The sequence below is a fragment of the Juglans regia genome, chromosome 1 (assembly GCF_001411555.2).
Source record: "Juglans regia cultivar Chandler chromosome 1, Walnut 2.0, whole genome shotgun sequence".
Classification (NCBI taxonomy): domain Eukaryota; kingdom Viridiplantae; phylum Streptophyta; class Magnoliopsida; order Fagales; family Juglandaceae; genus Juglans; species Juglans regia.
The window spans coordinates 12,128,852-12,134,935 of NC_049901.1; the positions used below are offsets into that span (position 1 = coordinate 12,128,852).

Here is a 6,084-nt window from a genome sequence, read left to right on the forward strand (position 1 = left end):
TATATGCACTAGGCAACACTCATGCCTAGTACCTACCTATATCTATTTTATTATAATAAGTGTCTATCTAACTGTAAACAATGATTTTTTCTTGTTTTACCGTTAGTTTCCTTATTTCCCGTTAAGTTCCAGTTAAGCCCTCGTTTGGGGTCATTTGTGTTGTTTGTGTCCATTTGTATTCCATTATAATAACTTTAAATCTGCAAGGAAAACAGTGCCACATTACAATACGTTTAGGCTATGCAGGGATACAATTGTCTTTTCCTATACATTATAATAACAAAACATTATAATAAGTTACAATTTGGAAAAAACACAATTCCATTTGCCTTCCTTTCTCCCTTTTGTCTGTCAGTTCTATGTGCTCTCCTTTTTCCCTTTTTGTCTGTGTGCCAACAACTGAATTTGTGAATATTGTCCATGCATTGGAATGGTAGCTGCAAACATAAAGAGAAAATATATTAGAAATTAGATAATATATTATATTGCATGCTATATAAAATCTGTGGAGACAAATTTTAATCACATGTAATAGAAATTTATAATAAGTTATAAATTTATAATATGCAGTATAACTTATAATTTATAATAAGTTACTTTTTATGTCCATGTGTTTAGGCAGGGAGAAATTAGAAATTTATAATCACGTGAGGAGGCAGCTGAATGGCCAAGAAGTGCAGTAGTTAGGTTCAAAGTTTGAACACCAAGAGACATCTTTCGTAGGAACCCAAAATGCATTGAACTGTGTTTAAGAAAACCCTTCTATTACTTTCAGTGCAGCGATGCTAAGGTTTGAAAAATGATACCTTCTATTACAAATAACCATTCTTTTACAAGTAGTACAGTGGTTCTACGATTTCAAAGAAGATTAAAAAGTGAGTCTAAATGTCTTTTGTGTGTTTATAGTATAAGTATATCTCTGCATTACATATATTTGTTCATATTTCTACGAAATGAAGTAACTGATACCATAAAACCTAGAAATTCATAAAACTTATTAAAAAAACTTATTAGAAAACTCAATTTAGAAAACTGATTCATGCAACCGGATATTTAGTTTATCTTCTATTTCTTCTACGCTCTGTCTCTCTCAAATCAGGAAAGCAGTGCAGTGATGCTAAGGTTTGAAGGAACATTGAAAAGGTGAGTCTAACTGCATTTTGTGTGTTTATACTATATGTAATTTATCTATGCTTTACACATGTCTGTTCATATTTCTATGAAATCAAGCAACTAATACCATAAAACTTAGAGATTCATAAAAATTATTAAAAAACTTCTAAAAAAACTCAAAAACAAATAAAACCTAATCACTATAGTCAAACAATAATAATAAGAAGAAAAATATAGCACAAATAATTAGAAAATCAATGCCAAAAGTTGAGGAAAAAAAACGCAGAGAGTACCTGGAGAAGAGGATCATTCTATGGTGATGGATTATACCCAAACAAAGCAACAAGTTTCAAAAAAGAAGAAGAAGAGGAACACAGAAGTTTAAGTAAATTGAATTGTACAAATTTTGTTTAGAAACCATATATAAATAAATGAACATAAATAAATTTATGTATCGAATAATTTCATCACTCTAATACAATTTTCTTATAAGAAAAGAACTATAGAGATATGTCAATTAGAATAACCCTTAAATTTCTCATATAATATGATCTCAAACTAAACATTTAAAACTTAGAAATAAAAAAAGTCAGAACCATGAAAACAATTGTAAAGTAACAATCACCTCATTTAAAACTTTTACCTTCTGTTTTGACAAAAAAATAAGGCACCAAATCAGATCAAGTAAACTATTAGAACATGAACAAAAATGAAATCATTGTCCAAACTCCCCGCAAAAGAAAAAACCACCAAATCAGATCAATTGATTCAAAAAAACAAAAAGAGAAGTCAGAACCATGAAATGATTGTAGAGAAGTAACAATCACATAAAAATATGCACAAAAAGCAAACCACAATCCAAAGTCCTTGAAAAACAAAACACTAGATCAGGACAATTAAATTGTTAGCACATGCACAAAAACCAAACGACAATCCAAAGCCCCTAGGAAAAAAAAACCCACCAAATCAGATCAATTAAATAAAAAAGGAAAAAGAGAATAAAACAATGACATGCAAACCAAAAAAAGAAAACCAATAAATTTTTTAACGATGACAAGTCATGAGAAGTATTACAAATAGCGTATGATGTATAGAGAAGTAACAATCACATTAAAATATGCACTAAAACCAAACTAGAATTCAAAGTCCTTGAAAAGAAAACCAAATCAGATAATTTAAACTGATAGGACATGCCAAAAAAAAAACCATAGTCCAAAGTCCCTGCATAAAACACACCACCAAATCAGATCAATTAAATAAAAAATGAAAAAGAGAATAAAACAATGACATGCAAACCAAAAAAATAAAACCCATAAATTTTTAATGATGATAGGTGATGAGAAGCATTACAAATAGCTTATGATCTATAGATCACATTAACATTAATCAGCTAAATTATACATCCATGCATATAGACTATATTTCTACTCTTACCAAATAAAATTAAATAAACTTCATTCCAAGGTGCTTAAATCATTCTCACAAAACTCAGGCACACAATTCAAATGAAATTTGCGTTTTAGATTTGCTTGGCCTGAAAATCATCTTTTAGGGTATTCGCTTAAACAATAGGGTATTACAATGTCATTATGAGACTTTAGTAGTTCTAACTGGTATTAAAAAATTATAAAAGAATGTAAAGGAGAGTAAGGAAAAAATTAGAAACAATTGGATTTTACCAGGCTTTCAGCTCTTCTCCTTGGCAGAGAAATTCACAAAGATATTCAAAAGAGCTGTAAATGAGCAAAAACAAAAAATAAAAAATAAACCGTAAAGCACAAAAAAACTAAAATAAAAAAGAATTTAAACAAAAATCATGGCTTCCAAAGGTTACACGCAAGAAATTAAGTGCGGAAGCAAACTCCCACATCGACCTGATGGTCTGAAGAACATATCTAAACAATAAAGTGAAAACTAAAAGATCTAAATAAATAGATATAGATTTGTCGGTACACAAAAAAATAGGTGTTGGAATTTCTCGGTTCTAAACTAAAACATCTAGATCTGATGTTGTTTGCGAAGAACAAGAAGAAAATAGAGCTTTCAAGTGGGAGGAAAAGAGAGAGACATAAAATAAGTTAGGGTTTTTACCTTGCGTCTTAGCTCCTCCTCAAGATGAAAAATGGAGGGCCGAAAATGGGTAAAGAGAAGAGAAATCCACTCTGCCGCCAAGACCATTGAACAGAAGGACAAAGAGAGAGATCGAGATAGAAGATGAAGTTGATTTTCACAGAGAGAGATCGAGAGAAGGTCAAGACGGAAAGGAAGGAGAATGAAAGGAGCATCGAAGAGCAGAGATGGATTTGTGTGGCGTAAAACTGATTTGGGAAAAATATATCTGCCACAACATTGCCATCACCCAAGTTGTCAAGACTAAATTGGCCTTTTGAAACTGACAAATATAAGGAAAAAAGACTTTTACGATACGGATTTTTTAGTTTTAAAAATTTTAAGATAAATTATATTTAAAAATATTTCAATCAATTTCCTTATGTGTATTAAATAATTGATTGAAATTAATTTTCCTATAAAAAGCATGTTATTTCTAACAGTCTCTTCGAAACGATCTAAAAATTTTAAAACTCAAAAACTAATTAATTAATACACTGTATGGTTACCCGATTCAAATGAAATTATTTAATTTGAACTATACAAAAGAAATTAAGTGGCTAACCAAACAACTCCAATGCCTTTGACATATCAACACTAAATAATGAAAATAATGAAAAGCTAATGTAGCGTCGACGTCATTTTTATTCTTTAATCCTCTATATCATTACTGCTCTTGAAATATGATCATATTTACAATAATATTTTAATTTATTATTAGAAAAACAAATCCAAAATTTTCTATATATAGAGAAATAAATAGGTTATAGAATAATATTTTAATTTATAATTAGAATAAAAAATCCCAAATTTCCTATATATTGAAAAATAAATAAATCGTAATGATCAGAATAACATATTTTAAGAGAAATATTTTATTTTTTTCAGATTATAGACTAAATCCGGCCAACAATTTGAAAATATATTTTGGGATTTAAATTTGTTTATATATGTTTTTTAAATTACTCATAAATATTAGTTTTTATTAATTATTAAGTAGGACTTGTAATTATTACTTTATATGTGTGTGCGCATAGGAACTCAAAACCTAATTAATCCCCCTTTTGGTTCGCCCGTTCAAATGAAACTATCTCTTATGAACTTTACAGATGGAATTAACTGGCTAATCAGACAGCTATAATGCGAAACTCATTTGATCTGTGTTTTTTACTTTCCAGCCAATGCCTTTGGCATATCAACTATAAATAATTAAAAGCTGGTGCGGTGTCGATGTCCTTTTTATTTTCAATTCCTTTTCTCACGTCTACTCTTGGAACATCTTCCAATCTTGAAAGTTGAAACCCAACCCATCCCACTGTAATAAAAAAGAAAACCAAATTTCTTATATACAAAAAAAATGAAAAAAAATAGATCATAATTAGAATAATATTTTAATTTATTATTTAAAAGAATTCTGAATTTTCTATATATAGAAAAAATAAATAGGTTATATAATAATATTATAATTTATAATCATAATAAAAAAGCTCAAATTTCCTATATCTCGAAAAATAAATAAACCATATTTTAAATTATATATTTTAAAAGAAATATTTTATTTTTTTGGGATTATAGAGTAAATTTGCCCAACAACTTCAAAATATATATTGGGATTTAAATTTATTTATAGATTTTTTTTAATTACTCATAAATATTATTTTTCATTAATATATTCATAACTATTCATCAATAATTATTAAACGATTTTAAATCAATGGTTGGATGTAAAAAAGGAACTGTGCATGATTACAATGATATGTTCATTTGTTACTATTACAAAAATAAAAGCATTTCCTAACTACGGTATGTATCTTTCAATTTTTTTTTTTTATAATTTATGTAATAGATTTAATGTATAGTCTTTATTGACTCAAACTTAAAATTATATTTCAATCAAATTTATAGTTCTTGAGCATATATCAAACTCGACGATGGTATAGGAAGACTGTTTGTTGTTATGCTTGGTAAAATTGTAGAAAAAATATTCGGTTATTCAGCAGTTGAGCTTATGCATCATATTGGCGATGTATGTTTTCTTATTTTTTATTGCTTTATTGATGTGAGTAAAAAAATCAATCTTAAAATTTTTCACACACTTGCTACATTATCTATAAATAAAATGACTTTTATATTCAAATTGACTTTTATTTATATCATGAATACTAATTTCATTATAAATATTGCATTACAAAATTTGTGTTATTTTACAGGAACATTTGGCATATATAGAAAATATTGCAGAACAAAATATTGCAGCACAAACTTCACAAAAATAATGGATGATTCAACTTTATATTGACCCTGACTCACTCAACCAACAACAGTACAAGAATTTCAACATCGTCTCTATTGATTCTGTACAGGATGACACAAAATGATGAATCATAGTATAAATATCAAATGACACATATTTGGAACTATCGTTTTTGTTGGACTTCTATTAAACTTATCGTAGGAAGGTTTGCTAAAATTATGGATGTTATAAACTTGTATTGGATTGTATAATATTTTGAACTAATATTTTTATCTTCTCCACTATGTCTTAAATTATTAAGTGAAATCAATCATTTTTATAAAATATATATTATTTTTTACAAATAATCATTTCATAAAACTAGACAAACGTGCTTTTGTACGTTGCTCCCGACCTCCAGCTCCCAACCAAGATCAAGTGCATAGTTGATTATAGATATGCCCATGCACTATATATCATGTCAAGTATGCTAATTCAGGGAGAGACCTTTTCCACTATAATCACATATATACTTCCTAGCTTGCTAACTTTTGGAGCATGTCCTGATATTTTATCAATGAAAGGTGTATATATGTTTGATTTTGTGTTTTCAATCTACTTAAAATCAT

At 28.1% G+C, this 6,084-nt stretch overlaps 1 long non-coding RNA gene across 1 annotated transcript; it reads right to left on the bottom strand.

Moving 5' to 3' along the window:
- Positions 1-201: 201 nt before the first annotated feature.
- Positions 202-3,420, bottom strand: LOC108996247. Its single transcript, XR_001996977.2, has 3 exons — positions 3,205-3,420; positions 2,793-2,846; positions 202-437 (listed from the first exon to the last, which is right to left on the bottom strand). It is a non-coding gene; the product is annotated as an uncharacterized LOC108996247 (long non-coding RNA).
- Between the last annotated feature and the right edge of the window lie 2,664 nt (positions 3,421-6,084).